Source organism: Taudactylus pleione, unplaced genomic scaffold (assembly GCF_031769625.1).
Source record: "Taudactylus pleione unplaced genomic scaffold, aTauple2 ptg000205l, whole genome shotgun sequence".
NCBI lineage: Eukaryota > Metazoa > Chordata > Amphibia > Anura > Myobatrachidae > Taudactylus > Taudactylus pleione.
The window spans coordinates 2,733,288-2,750,118 of record NW_028284607.1 but is presented as its reverse complement, the minus strand read 5'-3'; the positions used below and the strand labels follow the sequence as shown (position 1 = coordinate 2,750,118).

The 16,831-nt window shown below is 45.4% G+C and overlaps 1 pseudogene across 1 annotated transcript in view; it reads left to right on the top strand.

Annotated features, from left to right (window-relative positions):
- The first annotated feature begins 8,096 nt into the window (after nucleotides 1–8,096).
- The window catches only part of LOC148517958 (immunoglobulin lambda-1 light chain-like), a 91,745-nt pseudogene continuing 83,010 nt past the window's right edge, over nucleotides 8,097–16,831 (top strand). Inside the window, exons 1-2 of the transcript XR_015879236.1 lie at nucleotides 8,097–8,159; nucleotides 8,245–8,575. The product of XR_015879236.1 is annotated as an immunoglobulin lambda-1 light chain-like (transcript). The remainder of the gene's footprint in view (nucleotides 8,160–8,244; nucleotides 8,576–16,831) is intronic.

Genomic DNA, 16,831 nt, shown 5'->3' with positions numbered 1-16,831 from the left:
GTGTGGGGGGGGGGGGGGGTACTAAGCAGTGGATTTCATATCCCTGGGATTTTTGTTGCGGTTTGCCAGCGGGTTTGCACCCCCCAGATTTACTAAGCTTAAAAAAGCCGCAAAACCGCAGAGAAACCACATTTTATAATACAACGGATCATCAAATGTTTTTACCATTACAAGCATATTAGAAACCCTTCAACAAATCTGCCTGGAAAACACGAGGGGGTATATTTACTAAGGGTCGACTTTAATCGATTTAAGAGCTCGATTCAGACCCACTCGCTCGATGCGTTCGCACGCAGCCGTCAGCTGCCAAAGTATGCAAATCCGGCGATCACCCGACAAGGCATTAGCAGGTCCACTATGTCTTGGTGTGCGATCATGGTGTGTAGCTAGACGCCTGTCTGAAGATGCCCACTTATACACGTCATCTCCAGGAAATGTATACAACCATCGGTAACATCAAGTACCATCGGTAGCGTACGCAGCACTTGTGGTTGACCGCAAGCACGAGTGCTTCAGTGTGAAATTCAACTATGTGATGTGTACTGTGACGCTCAGTCTTAATTATGCACGCCTATGAAACGGCGTTAAGACGCTCAGACATGCCTGCGTTCACACCATCCCTCCCCCGTTTCAATCGATCAACCCCTGTCACCACCCACAAACGGCTCGTACTGTCACTCAGACTAGTGAGCCTTCTATGCTTAAGGGGTGATCGTTTCGCAATCGCATGGACTGGTTAAAGCTTGCGCACTGTGATGCGTACACATGCGTAGATTGCAAACATCGGCTGGCTGCATGCGAACGCATCCTAGCGAGCGGGTCTGAATCGGGCCCTAAATTTGATCAAACATCAATGTTGTGTTTCTGGGGCTAAATCACATTATTTACTGTCAGACAATTTTTTATTTGTTTTTGTAAGTGTTAGTAAATGTGGGATTGAGCCCCAGAAATACAACAACTATGTTAATCAAATTTGATCGATTTTAAATCGATCAAAATTGATTAAAATTGAACTTTAGTATATATACCCCGAGGTGTCTGTGACGGGCGAGGTGGCTGGAAGAACCCGATGCTTGTGCCATAGGCTCCATTAGAAGGAGAGGAATGGCAATACATTTACAGGGGGTGATTCTCATTTGGATGCATCTTTGATACCGATTCATCTCCCGATTACAAAGCATCTGTGTCTGAATCGCAGAACATGTTGCGTACATGCGCTGCAGGATGCGTCCAAAGTCGCTGGTACAGTAGGTGCGTGCTCGTCACATCTTTTGCAGATGAAGACTTACATGAAGTAGGCGTCTGTTCGGCAACTGGGCAGTGAGAATCAAGACGCACGTATCGGCTGTGTCTGATGTTATGGGCGTGTCCTGGGCGTGTGTCTAAAGTTCTGGGTTTGTGTGTACGGGGAAGGGACGTCTGTTCCTGACGGATTTCTTGCACCCAGCATGGGGCCGGTGTAGGTGCTGACACTAATGGTAACAGCTGCGTTTACAGATGCTAGAACAGTCTGCGGATAGGCTTGCACTATCACAAGCACGAATCTGCTACTCACTTTAGGGATGTCATCATTCTGATTCACAGATGGACGGATTTGCACAACCACAAAACCTGGGTGACACGCCCCCATTTACAGGAACGGCAACCAAGTGGGAGTGACACGCCCCGTTTACAGGAACGGCAACCAGGTGGGAGTGACATGCCCCCGTTTACAGGAATGGCGACCAGGTGGGAGTGACACGTCCCCGTTTACAGGAACGGCGACCAGGTGGGAGTGACATGCCCCAGTTTACAGGAACGGCAACCAGGTGTGAGTGACACGCCCCCATTTACAGGAACGGCAACCAGGCACGCCCCCGCTCCACCCCTCAATCGTGCTGTGGCTTGGGGGGGTCTGCGAGCGAGAATGCATATGTGCAAAATGGGTCCTTCGCAGGCACAGACCCCTAACCATCAGAGGTGTGCGTTCATCCTCAGGAGAATGTACAGTACGTCTCTGAATCCAGCCCTGATTAAAGAGGGAGATACTGTAACATTGATAATTAGGACAGACCTAAAAGAGGAGGACTGGCCGCTGGGATTGGGAGATGGAGGAGAGGAATCGGGATGAAGCAATGGGGGGCAGAACAAAAGGGAGGGGGCGGGGCTGGACAGAGTGGAGGGCGGGACGAGGGGTGGAGACTGAGGGTCCCATATACTAGTATATTAATAAAATAGTATTTCCCCTATAAGATAATTAGCAATGTTAGAGTATCTGCCTCCGCGTACAATACATAATGATTGCCCTCATTATGAGTGCATTGTGTTTCCACTCCTCTAGATTGGCCAGATAGATGTAGTGGTTTTATGGTTGTATGAAGCGGCCGCAAAACAGATGGACATTAACAGTGGTTTAGAAAACCCAATCAATCCCACTGAATATAGTAAGTTCAGTGGTCAGGTGCTTCAATTTGCTGGCGATGTGCAAACCTCAGCGAACCTGGGGCTTAGTAAATTGCCCCCCTGGATTTTTGGTGCTCTTATTAGAGGCACATCGATTGAAACTTTCAAGACAGTGCAGAGTATATAATACAGTTTGCAAAACAATGACAGTATAAGAGAATTAAAAAAAGCATTAAAAAAACATAAAAATATCTCACTGTGGGCCTGATTCAGAGCCGAACGCTCTGACCAGAGCGCTCGCTCTGAATCAGTGCCCTCCTACCTGAAAATGGAGCGGCCTCCTGGCCGCTCGCATAGCTGTGGGTGACCACCCACAGCATATGCGAGTGGCCAAAAAGATGGTCGCGATGATCAAGACCATCGCGACCATCGGGCTTGCGATGAGACCCTGCGGTAGGGTCTCGCCATCGCAAGCCCAGGAGTGATTTTGGCTCTATCTTTGGTACGAGACCCCGAGCGACGTATTCCTCGTCGCTTGCCGGGTCTCGCGCACGACGGAGCTCCCTCCGTCGTGCGCATGCGCACAACATCGACCCGCTTGCGAGCGTCCTTTGCTCGCGGGCGGGTCTGAATGACCCCCTGTGTGTGGTCTACAATGCATTTTACTGTGCTTCCGCTTCATCAGGCTTTTATTCATAGATACAAATCATTACAAATCTCTGCAGAAGGATTACAAACAGGTAGCACAATACATTGTAGCCACTACAGTCCAATCATATATGTCTGCGTTTCAGCTTGGAAATGAACAACTGCTTTTGTCGGTGCCAGTGGCGTAACTAGGGTATTTGGAGCCCAGGGCAAATTTGAAAAGGGAGCACCCCCTCCCCCATGTGCGCGCGCGGCAAAAAATGGGCGTGGTCACTTAAAAATGGGGCGTGTCAACATGACACACCCCTTTATTTTCAAACTGAACATTCCTATCCATATGCACCTTAACCCCAGTAGTACCCCTTATACAGTACCCCCAGTATGCAGTTGTGGCCCCTCTCATGCAGGCCCATAGTAGTGCCCCTTATACAGTATCCCCAGTAGTGGTCCCTCTTATACAGCCCCCAATTAGTTCCCCTTACTCAGTACCCCCAGTAGTGGCCCCCCCAAATGCAGTGCCCCACGTAGTGTTCCCCCTTATGCAGTGCCCCCAGTAGCAGTCCCCACAATGCAGTGCGCCCAGTAGCGGTATCCCCTTATGCAGTGCCCTTTTATATAGTGCCCCCAGCAGTAGTCCCCCCCCATGCAGTTTTCCCAGTAGTGGTGCCCTTATGCAGGCACCCTGTAGTGATCCCCCCTATCTAGTGCCCCCTGTAGTGGTCCCCGCAGTGCCCCTAATATAGTGCCCCCAGCAGTAGTGTCCCCCCCTCCCATGCAGTTCCCCCAGTAGTGGTCCCCCTGATGCAGGCTCCCAGTAGTGACCCCCCCCTATCCAGTGGTCCCTGTAGTGGCCCTTCCTATTATTGCCCCCAGTAGTGGTCCCCCGAGTGCAGTGCCTCTGGTAATAGGCCCCTTTTAGAATGCCCCCAGTGGTAGTCCCCCCCCCCAAGTAGTAGTCCCCAGCAGAGTAGCCCCCCCAGTAGAGGTCCTCCCAATGGCACCCCCAGTAGTAGCCACACCTCCCCCAGTAGAGGTCCCCCCAGTAGTAGCCAACCCCTCCCCCGTTGTGCAGATAGGTTTAAAAATAAATAAATATATATAAAAACATACTTACCTGATTCCACGCTGCTCCTGCTCCTGTCCGCGATGCCACTCCCGCCCTCCAGTCCACCCGGGCTGGCGCGGTCAGCATTATGGGACTGACGTCATGACATTAGTCCCATTACCCACTGCAGGAGCCGGACGGAAGTCCGGCTCTTGCAGTGGGTGCTGCAGCAGTCAATGAGAGTCTATCTGACTCTCATTGGCTGCTGTTTAACACACGCATCGCCGCCAGCGCTGGTGGCGATGCGTGTTATGCACAGCCTGAGCCCGCCTCCTGGCGCTATTGGGCAAGCACTCAGGGGGAGGGAACGGGCTCAGGCGTGCAGCACAGGACCGGCGCTGGAAGCCTAGCGCCGGTCCTGTGCAAATGTGTAGCGCTGACCGCACTCATTGCGGTCGGCGCTACACTGGCTATCTAGGGCGGGTGGGCCGGTACCCTGGCCGGCGGCGCCCAGGGCACGAACCCCGCTCGCCCTGCCTTAGTTACGCCACTGGGTCCAGGGACCATGCTCTCCCTGTCCCCCGGCATGCAAGCCCCTAATCCCTGCAGCCCAGGGACTCAGACCAGGCTGCAGTGGCTCACTGTACACTCCGCTGCCTGGCCACAGGAAGCAGCCAGCACGGAGTGACTGGCGGTAACCCATGGAGTGCTGGGGGCGCCGGGAGCTAAGCTCCCAGTCCCCAGCACCTCCTAGCCTTGCACCGCCGCATGGGGGCCCGGCTTGCCCGGACTTTCCCCCACAGTGCAGCACCCAGCCTGGCTGCCTTTTAATGCTGGACGCCGGGAGCTGAGCTCCCGGGCCCAGCAGTCATCCCCAAATAGCCCAGGCCGTGCTGCACCTGGCGCTCATCCACACGGGTATCGGGAGCTAGCACTCCCGACCCAGCGTGCGGCCACTCTGCCTTGCAGTCCGGGATGCTCATCCCGGCTGCAGTGGCTTCCTTATGTCACGTAGTGCTGGGGCATTGGGAGCTAAGCTCCTGGCCCCCAGGGTGGAGCACTGAGAGGCTCCTACACCCACCCCCCGGCGCTGTACGCAGAGGAGTTAACATTACCTTGCCGCCCCCGGAGCCCATCTCCAGCCACTGCAGCACTTAATAACAGTCTCCCGGGGGGAGGTAGCAGCGCTGCCACGGCCACCAGCAGAGGGTCCAGCCCGTAGTAGGTAAAACATTTCATTTAAAACACTCTGCGCTTAGCGCCGCTAATACATTTTAAATATGGCGCCCAGCGCCGGTGTCCATTTAAAAATGGCGCCGCAGCACGGGGGTTAACCCCTTCAGTGCCACGGCCGCCATTCCACACGTGGGGCTGGCCTCCGGCCACAGGGGAGTGGCATAAATCTGTTTGCAAAACTCAGCAAATAAAAGTAAATAATTTTAGGTGTTGCACTCTTGGGTGTCAGTTTACATCTTACACAGGCACATGGCATACCAGCCTGTCATTCTCAGCATGAAGCTGCTGATCTCATCCTAGCACAGGCCAGCTCTTTGTCTCAGTCTGTCTCAGATAGGGAATGTAGCTACGGATGGCCATCAACAAGTGGAAATTAACAACCATCGATGGTTAACTATAGATGGCCGCACACCCTGCAGCCATATAATTAGTATACTTACTTCTTCAAAGTCCCATGTCAGCTGGTTCTGCAGGCTGTAATCACCGTGAAAATTATGCAGTGGTCATTTTCATGTTTCTGGAGACCATGTGCATGCACAGTAGACTCTGGCACAAAGCCAGAGTCTACTGCACTGCCAGAGGGGAGGGAGCCCACATGGAGGCTGCACACGGCCCCTTCCTCTCTTGAAACACCCCTGTCGCAAGTGCTGCCCTAGTGTTGCCCCCTTAGTGTCTCACCTTTTAGAGACAGACTTTCCCTGCTGTTTTTTTTGTCACTTCAACTTCCCTCCCCAAACACTCTTCAATCATACTTTGTCTACTTTCCCAGAAGGTGTGGGAGTTGTCTAATTTTGCAAGTAGTCGCCCACAGCCCCAGAAGAGTGGGCAGATCACCCACATCCTGCCCACTTCCTAGTAAACTAGGCAGGATGGGAAAATAATTGTCAGGAATCATGGGTCCGTAGGGTGGGAGTGTGGCTAAAATGTTGTGAATGGCATGAGAGTCCGAGCCCATCCCCTAAAGTGGTCAGCTGCGTCTCCTATCTGGGACCAGAAAAACACAATTAGTCAAGTATGACTTCAATACTTCATATGTGTCTGTTAGCGCGTGTGTGGTAGAAGGCGGGTAGGACACAGTGGCATGCACTTGCTCCAGGTGCCACAGCTCCACACTACACCTGGTTTCAGGTTTTCAACACACTGAAACTGCCAGTAAAATTCATTAATTGACACTTGCTGACTAGAGAAAAATCCATTCACATGTCCAAGCAGTGACTTGTAAACTGTGGCACACCAAAGGCATGGGGGCTTTTTGTGATCCCAGTGCACTATGAGAGTTCAGGGCTGCTTGGCTCATTTCCTCTCTTTTCACCCACTTAGCTGGTATAGATGTTATTCCAGGTTAGAAGGAGAATGTTTCCATTATCCATTAAACAAACAGGTTCACTGTAACAGAAAATCAGTAGGTGAGGTTGATGGGTGTTATTTGTGGGGTGTTATTTTCCCCCGAGATTCAGGGACCATCAGCTATGCTGTTGTCTCCAAGCATACTTACTTTGTCTGAGCTCTCTGTTAATTACACTTGGTTCAGTCTTCATTGTCCTGTAATTTCAGTGGTTTTGCGAGATTAACAAAAGGTAAAAATTGAAATACAGTAGAAAATGTGTAGTTAAAAAGGTAAAATATATTAAGAAATTTAAATATTCAAGTTTGTCTGTGCTTAGAAAAATATGAACCATTTGTAGGACAAATAAATAAAAATTTGTCTTATTACACTGAAGAATTACACTGAATATCTGCGAATGTTTGACTCTTAAACTGGCCACACATCTAAAGATTATCTGTCCAACCAGCCAACTAGTTGATTGGTTGGAATGAAAATCTGGTAAGGTATACAGTCAGCAATTTTCTCCCAAACGCTGGAAAATGGACCAAAACTACTGTTTGAACAAATAGTTTAGATCAAACATTTAACAAACTTGTCTGAACGACCATTTTCATCTGTTTTCTGGCATTTAGGAGCAAATTGCTGATCATCATTTACTCCCATTCCTTACCAGATTTTCATTCCAACCAATCAACAAGTTGGCTGGTTGGATGTAAGTTGGTCTAGTGTGTGTCCAGCTTTAGGCCCTGATTCAGAGCCGCTCGCAAGCGGCCGCTCGTTCGTTCTGACCGATGTTCGCACATCTGCGCATGCGTACGGATTTTAATACGCATGCGCGAACCAGTCAGTGCGGCCGAAAATCGTTTGTTCGCTATATAGCGAATGCCCGCTATTTTGAGTGACAGAAGGAGGCGTATGTGGGTGGTAACAGGGGAAGGTGGTTGAAAACGGGGGTGTGGAATTCGAACGCAGGCGTGCTTAAAGGTCAAAACGGGCGTTTTAAGGGAGTGCATAATTAATACAGCAGCGTCATTGACCACGTCACTTGTTTTTCTTTTTACTCAGAACTGCTTGCAAAATAGCGGTTGAAAAAACCAACCACAAGAATAGCGAGCAGTTCATAAGCTGTTCGATGTACTCGATTAATCTAAAAAATAGCGGACATGACGTATGGTGCGAGCGGCAAGGGGGCGTATTTTTCAAAATTACAACCGCAAGTTTTGCTCGCTCGGTCAGACTTAGAGGCGTGAACAGACCGCAATTAGCGAACGGTTCATTTGAATAGCCACCCCTTGTTTTAGAACGAACGACTGCAAATAGCGAGCGGCTCTGAATCAGGGCCTTAGTACGATCTGAAATCACATATCATTTACATATTAGGACACATCCTATTTCTGCTGGATTCTTAAAGGGGAGCTGATGACTCCAAGCTACTTTCTGTTGTCATTTAAAGCAAAGCTCTCTCCTCCTACACAATGTCCTGGACTGTCTGCCTCATCACTCTGATGTCGTATTGCTCCTGTAAGATATAAACATCTGTACACTCAGGTAACCACATAAATGCTCTGGGCTTCTATTTCCTTACATTTCTCATTTCTTGTTTCAGATTCTGTGGCTCAGTTTACTGTGATTCAGGATGATGACAAGTCTGTGTCTGCTGGAAGTGACATCCGTCTGTCCTGTTCTCGGAGCGGTGGCTCAGTAACTGGGAGTAACTACCCAGCCTGGTACTACCAGACACCTGGGAATAGCCCTAACCTTGTAGTGGGAAGTTATGGTACGGGCAACCAAAACTCTAAACCCTCAACAACATCAGACCGATTCACTGGATCCATATCAGGTGGATCAGCCGTACTTTCAATTACTCAAGTCAAGCCAGAGGATGATGGACAATATTATTGTGCTCTCTATGCTGGTAGTGGTGTATATCACAGTGAGTTGAAAATATAGAGAGCTAATTCAGAAATAAAAAATGCATGTAGTAGTGGGAACACTAGGGGGGGACAGCTGTTTGTAATGATTCAGCTATCAAACAATTGCTGAATTTTGACATGCATATACAAATCTCATAACATCTTGTATGCATCAATACTAATTTGCTATTCATGACAGTGTGTGTGTCTAACCAGGGCACTGCTAAAATGACATACATTTCTTTTGCAGCCATATGTACATTTTTGCTCTAAATAAGTACCACATTTTTTATCTATATGATATTGCTATGTGTAATAATATTGATAATAATCACAATAAATAAATAGGGATACTACGTGGACTATTTGGAATTAGGTGAGCAACAGATGGATAAAGGAAGGATTTTGTTGGAGAGTTTTCATTTCAATAAAGTATTTTTTTAGAATGTGTTTTTGCTTATTTATTTATAGTAATGCGTGTTGTAGGGTTCTTCAAGTGCTATGGTGCCATAGCAGCCATTAATTTGGGCATGACAGAGCTTGCTGTGTCACAGTCCTGCTTTAATTTCTGTTTAACCACTTTCACCTCAATTGCCCGCTATATTTACTTAGTGTAATTCTACCACCTGTGGCTGCTCTGGAGATCTGTTACCAGCCTAAGTAATTCTCTAAAGTATCCTGAAACATTGATACTTTGGACACCTTGGACTATATTGACAAAATGGCAGTTGAATATTTAAAGTGGTACTAAGGAGTAAATTTACTAAAGTGAAAGTTTTTAGAAGTGAGTTTTAAAAGTGATGTAGCCCATAGCAACTAATTAGATTCTAGCTATTATCTTCTAGAAGGTGCTAGTTAAATGATAAGTGGAATCTGATTGTTTACTATGGGCAACATCACTTTTAAAACTCACTTCTAAAAACTCTCACTTTAGTAAATTTACCCCTAACAATCAGTGTACGGCAGAACAGGCCTCTGGAAGAGTTGCACTAGTAACCCTTTACAAGTACTTCCTGACTTAAGTAGGGCACCTTGACTGGTGATTGGCCCTTCCAATCACATGAGCAGGGACTCCTGTTCACTGATTGGCTGTATGTCCAAGTGACATCATTCCAAGATGGTGGTACCCATGGACTGGAGCTATAGGAATGGTAATATCTAAATTCCCTTCATGGAGAGGACCCTGATGTCATCAGTTACTGTCCAATGTCATTCACTACCATCCATGTGGGCATAGAGAAGAAACATAACCTTGTGGAGAGCGTAGCGAGCCACCGATCACGAAGCGTGGTGATTGCAGGAAGTTGCCAGCCACATGCAGGTAAGTATTTGGATCTGTGGGACAGCACTGCAAAATTCTGATGGGCATAAAGACACACCACTGGACTCAGTGGTCCCATATTTTGTGTGTGACAATAAGGACCCATAACAAATATGCCTTGTGACCTCTACAAACTGTAGGTACAGTACGGTAGTAAGTATGTGAGCATAGCTTTATGGGCATAAGCTCTTTGTTAAAATGCCCCTTCACTCGGGGGGGCATGGCCTGGAGTAACATGGCATAGGTTGCATTCAACCAGCTCTACTGTGGAAAATCTGCTTTCCATTCTGTTCCTTTGGAAGTTCCTCCTTCGGTGGGGTGATCTTCTCCTGTGTCCCGGGAGTCCAGCTCTGGGTCATTTGTGAGCTGTCTCCTCATTGTTTCCCAGTGTCCACTGCCTCTTAGCTCCATGATGTTCCCCCCTCCTCCCCCTCCTCCCTCGGCTCCTGCGGCTGTGTGCTACCCCTGAGCGCTTACCCAATAGCGCTAGGAGGAGGGTGGGAGGTGGGCTTAGGCTGTGCAGTTTAACACACACATCGCTGCCAGTGTGGGGACTGCTACTGGGGGCACTGCATAAGGGGGACCACTACTGTGAGCACTTCATAGGGGGGACCACTACATGGAGCACTGCATAAGGGTGACCACTACTGGGGGCACTGAATAAGGGGAACTAATGAGGGGCTGCATAAGGGGGACCACTACTGGGGGTACTGTATAAGGGGCACTACTATTGGCCTGCATAAGAGGGATCACAACTGGGGACATTGCATACTGGGGGTACTTTATAAGGGGCACTGCTGGGGTTAAGGTGCATATGGAAAGGAATGTTCAGAGTGATGATAAAGGGATGTGTGTCATGTTGACGCGCCCCATTTTTAAGTGACCATGCCTATTTTTTGACGCGCGCACACATGGGGTGGGGGGTGCTCCATTTTTACATTTGCCCTGGGCTTCAAGTACCCTAGTTACGCCACTGCTAAGGGCGCCCCGTACTTACCTCATGCATTTCGGTGTCGGGATTAAGATAGGCGTCGGTATTTCGACACCCATCTTAGTTCATTGACGGGATTCCATTGTCGGTCTCATAACTACATCCCCCCAAGCCGAGTTGGATCCCTGGGTCCCTGAACCCAGGTGGATCCATTTACACCAACAAAAATCCCAGGTTGATGCTCGTTCACATGAATCAACCTGGGATTTTTATTTCGGTGCAAAAGGGGTATAACTCTATTCCCAACTATGAGCCGTATTCAATTTGAGCGGACCCGCAATACTTTTATGCCTCCCCGGACTTTCCGCCTACTTCGCCTGTTTTGCAGGTGGAAAAGTGTTGCGCGCGTGCCCGTGTATCGCCGTATTCAATTTGAAAGTAAAACGGGACCCGGCGAAACTTAAACAAGCGAAAAGTACTTTCAGATTTGTACTTTCCAGCCTGGCACCCCCCAAAAGATGCTCTGACATGGGGGTTCCCTATGGTACCCTCCAATTTGGCTTGCTGAAGGTATTTGTTGTTTTTAAATGGGCTCAATAGTTGCTAAAAAGCATTTTTGTATAAGTGGTGCAGAATAGTATTCAGGAGGGTTTTTTTGCAGAAAATAACTTATCCCAGCAAATTTGGGGTACTTGAAAATGGGGGCCAGCATATTTTAAAGTTGCTAAAGTTAAGTTGAAAAAATTGTGAAAAATCCACCTACCGCAAGCCCCTGCAATGAAAAAAACACCTGGGGCATTCTTGGGGACCCCCCCCCCCCCAGAGTCAAGTTCACTAGATTTTAACTTTGTCCCTCAACATTTTTTTTTTCCGCCCCCAAATTCAAAGTGATTTTTTGGGGTATTTTTTTTTTTTATTTGACACAGTTTACTTTTGGGGGACCGTATGAAGGCTGCACGGGGGTTCCCGCAACGTCGCACCCCAAAACCCCAATTCTGCACTTTTTTCCACCTGCTATTCATAGGCAAAACTTTTCCGCCTATTACATTGCATTGACTTTCTGCCTAGGCAAAAAGTCTTCCAAATGGAATATGGAGTAAAATCAAAACAGGCGAAAATTACGTCATCCGTGAAAAGTTTCCGCCAAAAACACGTGAAAACGGCTTTTCGAACCAAATTGAATACTGCCCTATGAACCAGACCCAAAGTCAGATGTGTCTGAGGAATCCTAGATCGTATCAAAATCTTGGCAACATTGTATATTAAATAATGTAAGTTAAAAAAGTGTTGCAAATCAGCTACTATCCAGGACACTGAAAGTTCAGTGTGCAACTGATACTAGAGCAATAAAGAGATATTTATTTCCATTACATATTTATTGTCCAAACAAGAATACATTTTATTATTAGTTATTTTTGGTTATTGTAAGTGGAATAAACTAATTTATAACAGTTTAATAACAACATTGTGCATAATAATTCCATGAACATGACATCCCTTAAATCTCCTGAATTGCTAATCATGTGGTTAATCCCATAAAAATAACTTCCATTGAGGGCCATATTCAATTTGAAGCGAAAAGGCCGTTATCAGTGATAATTTATCGGCGATGACGTAATTTTTGCCTATTTTCATTATCCCCTTATTCAATTTCAAAGACTTTTCGCCGGCGAAAAGTCTTTGAAAAAAAACGGGGCTAACTTTCACTACTGAATAGGTCGCGTAAAAAAGCGCAGAATAGGGGTTTAGGGGTGCAGGCTTAAAATAAATAGCCTGCACCCCTGGGAGAGTCCCCTAAAAAAGATCTGTGTCAAAAAAAGTTTTGAAAAAAATCGTGTTACCCCAAAAAACAAAGTTTAAATTTGGGGTAAAAAAAAAAAAGGGAACAAGTTTGAAACTAACTAAATTAATTCAGGGGGGTTCCCAAGGATGCGGCAGGTGTTTTCTTCATTGCGGGTTGTAGTGGCAGGTAATTTTTTAAAAAACACCTGCCGCTGCTAGTTAAAAGGCATACTTGCCTTCCGCAGGCCAAAACGGGGGTACCCATAATGATGCCCAATGTCAGGACATCATTAGGGGGGTCCCTGAATGCTTTCCTGAAAATTGCCAAATTTTTCCCGATACTTACCTTTCCGCCGGGCCCCTTTTTGCAGCTTTCAAATTGAATACGGGGATAAAGCGGGTGCACGCCCGATACTTTATCCCCGTTAAACCTCCGATATGGAGTGAAAAGTCCAGAACAGACTTTTCCCTCACATATTGAATACCCCCCTATGTTACTTAAATTGCTGAACACAGGTGCAATAAAGCAATAATAAATAAATAAAGCAATAATTGATATGAAAACTACAAGAGGGGGTCTCGCTAGTAGCGAGTGAGAACACCCCTATTACATCTTGACGTGTGTCTCACATTAGGCTTTATCAAAAGGTCAAACCCAGCATTTGGGGTTCCTCTAAGTTAAATATCCTTAGGCAGGGAATCACTGGTATGACTCATTTGATTGATATTATATTGATTAATCTATTGATTGTTCAGCCAATCATGACTCATGAACTGAGAGATCAGAAATAATATAGTTGATACATGGAAGGGTAAATATGTGGTATGCTAAGTTTAAATAAATACAAAATATCATAGCCAACTGGAGCACTGTCACAAGACAGGGATAAATACAACCATAAAAATAAAGAAAGTTAAAAATATTTAATAAATGTTTACATACATACATAATTTAAAAAATAAACAATAAATAAATATAAGGCCAAATTGAAAGTGCATAAATCCAGAACTATTTTTACAGCCACAGCCAAACAGGTATAGCAATTTTATATTTAATATAAGCACAGCTTTGTTCTTGTTGGTTTAAATGATATATATTCAATCCATTACTAATGAGTCCTTTATCTTGGAGTTGTTATATGACAAATCCATATGGTAATCCTATAAACAACACACAGCTGAGTGCAAGGATTCACATGTAAAAAACCATGTTATAAATTGTATAAAGTTTCCCAAAATGTTTTCAATCAAATGCAAATTGAGAGTAGATACACTGCTGAAATGACCAATCTGATAGTGGTGGGTTAAACTTCTATAGAAATGGAGTGAGGAAGAGTGTCAGTCAATTAATGTCGACAAATGTAGCCTCTGTAAAGAAAACCAGCCGCTTACTGTGAAAATGTGGTCTTTAATATGATCCTGCAAAGGTTCCCGGTCTGCTCATGTATCGGAGCTGTTCAGGCTGTTGGTGCTGGCGGAGTGGCACATGCAGCCATGGCCGTCTTCAGACTGGGCAGATCCTGACTACATCCCTAAAAAATTGTTAAAGTGAAATAATTTTGAAAAAATACAAATCAAATGTGTAATGTAATGGAAATGACAGATGATGTTATAACATATATCTAAGGTAAAGTGTACAGTAGGTGTTTTTAAGGGGCCGGTGGACATTCCAATATATCTCTTTAGACACTTGCACTGGATGCAGTAGATAATTCTAGTTGGATTTATGTAGTCTCTTATGCTGTATTTGATGTTAAAGTTGTCCTCCCCTTCCCATTGTTTTCTGTATAAATTATCAGGCTTTACATTTATTGCATTGATGTAAACCACTGATAATTTTTTATTTGTGCGATTTGTTGGGAAAATGGCTGTGGGTTAGGTTTAGGTTACGTTTATCTCTCATATTGGGAGAACTTTTTCATCTTATGGAAACCATCTGGCCAATGATATCTGCCAAAACAGAATCTGATCTCAGAATATGCCAATGTCTTTGAATAGTAACTTGTATTTATTTCCATTCATTGCAAAATTCTGCAATATATGGCATTGAGTTGTTTTCCTTCTTACCAATAGGTAAATTACAGATGTGTCCACATACATCTTACCTCCATGTGCTACAAGTTGCATTAAACATAACACATGAGTACTGTGTGATTGGTAGAGCTGAGCGTCTTTTCGTGTGACTCTTTACCTTGAAATGCGTCTTATTCGCAAAGTGATGCAAACAGGACGCACATGCAGCTTCTGCCGATTAAAATGATAACCGCCCAATAGCTTTGATGTTACAGTGTTAGCGGATATGACACTGTAACTTAGCACGAAAAGGCTCTTGGTGCTACATAGTAATGCCATGGAATGGCGTGACTAGAAGGGCTGTTTAACGCATTCCTTTTTATATTCCTGTTTATTAATATGTTTGTGAGTTCTTGGGCTCTGATAATAACAATATTCAAATTCAAACAATTCTTTCTTAATCTTTAGAACTCTGGTTTGAGAATGATTTTCAAGGTAGGAGGAAAATGGGAGCTGCTATGATGTAAAATGCTGTTGGTAGCAGTTCATTTTCTATTTGATCAGTCAAGGTACCAAATTAGTAAATTTTAATTTTCAAATCCAGAAAATCCCATTACACTTGACTGATCTTTGATGTGAGCTTTAGATTGAGAGAGTTAAGATGCAAACAATTGATTGAGTTTTCAAACTGCTTTTTTTCATCCCCTCCCAGATAACTTATTAGTCATCAATGTATTGTAGCCACATTGTAGCCACATTATATATATTGGGTGTTCTTCATTTTCTGGGGAAAATACTATTTCTTAGACCCACTAGCCTAGCTAGATGTTTGCATAGGTAGGGGCACAAGCCACCAAGGTAAATGTGCCCTTCGCCTGCAAATAAATGCTGTAATTGAATGCAAAAAAAACAATTTTTGTAAGTGCAAAATTCAAAAGTTCCAGCAAAACAACAAGTAAAATTCCAAAATATTGAGCATGGACCGAAAATATTGTGAAGCATGGACACCTTCTTTCAGATGTAACATCGCACGTTTAGATCCAACTGTCCTGACCTAGGTTGACATCATACAATTTCTCAAAATGTCTGGGATATCCTGAATGTAATGTGACAAACTTCCATAAGTGAGTGTCCAGAAAAAGACTGTCTTGTTCAGTTAGGCTGTCATTACCAGACTCTATGGGGTATATTTACTAAAGTGCGGGTTTTTAGAAGTGAATGTGTTGCACAATGCCCAGGTTGTTGCACAAGAAAAAATGTCCTTGTACCACAACTATCTAGACTCCAACTCCATAGCCACAATGAAGGGAAAAGGCTCCAGCAAAAAATTAGAAGTGAGACCTTCAAAGTGCCAGGACTCTGGACAGCACCGTGCAACCTAAGACCCCCCAAGAATATGCCAAAACCCGCTGACCCAGCAATGTCCAAATGAAAGTGGACTGTCAACCAGATGAGTTAATTATTGAAATCTTGCAAAAAATGGATTCAAATCAGGAAGGACAGACAACATGAAACAGATCCTTCACTCCAGCATGTTCGAACTTCAAGCAAAAAACACACCACATAGGTATAACACAACACAGAAGAGCAAACAACGATTACCAATAGTACTGAAAAAATATGCTAATGCTGCCATCGCAGGCATCTCTAATATAAAACTTGCATACCAAAATGCATCATCAGTTGCACATCGGATGCTCTGTCAAACTTCTAAGGAACTCTATGGTCAGAAGGCTAATTGGAACTAAGTCGCTGGGGCCAGTGAAGCTGTGTACAAAGAAGCAGTCACTGGCTGTGACATGTCCACAAAACTTTTGCGATACGCCTGCATTTGACTCGTCACCACAATTACCTCCCACAAACGGTCACTGTCAATCAATCAGCATCCAAATCCTCTCTGCGTCTGCCATCTCTCAGCCATCAGGATGTACAGTATGAGTGGTGCTACTCAGATGTATGTGCAGTACAAAAAACATTGGCCAACAGTGCAAACATCAACATTGTGTCCACCTCTGAATCAGACTCTCTCACTGGTCTCCAGCATTGCTATCAGCATTCTGTACCTGATGCATTCTCCAGTCTCCATCACTGCTATAAGATATCTGCATCTCATTCAGGGCCTCATTTATAAATGAGTTTTATCATTCCCAACGAGTGATAAAACTCACTGTGTATGATAAGTGGTGATCCAGCCAATCAGCTCCCAACTGTCATTTTTCAAACTGATGACAGT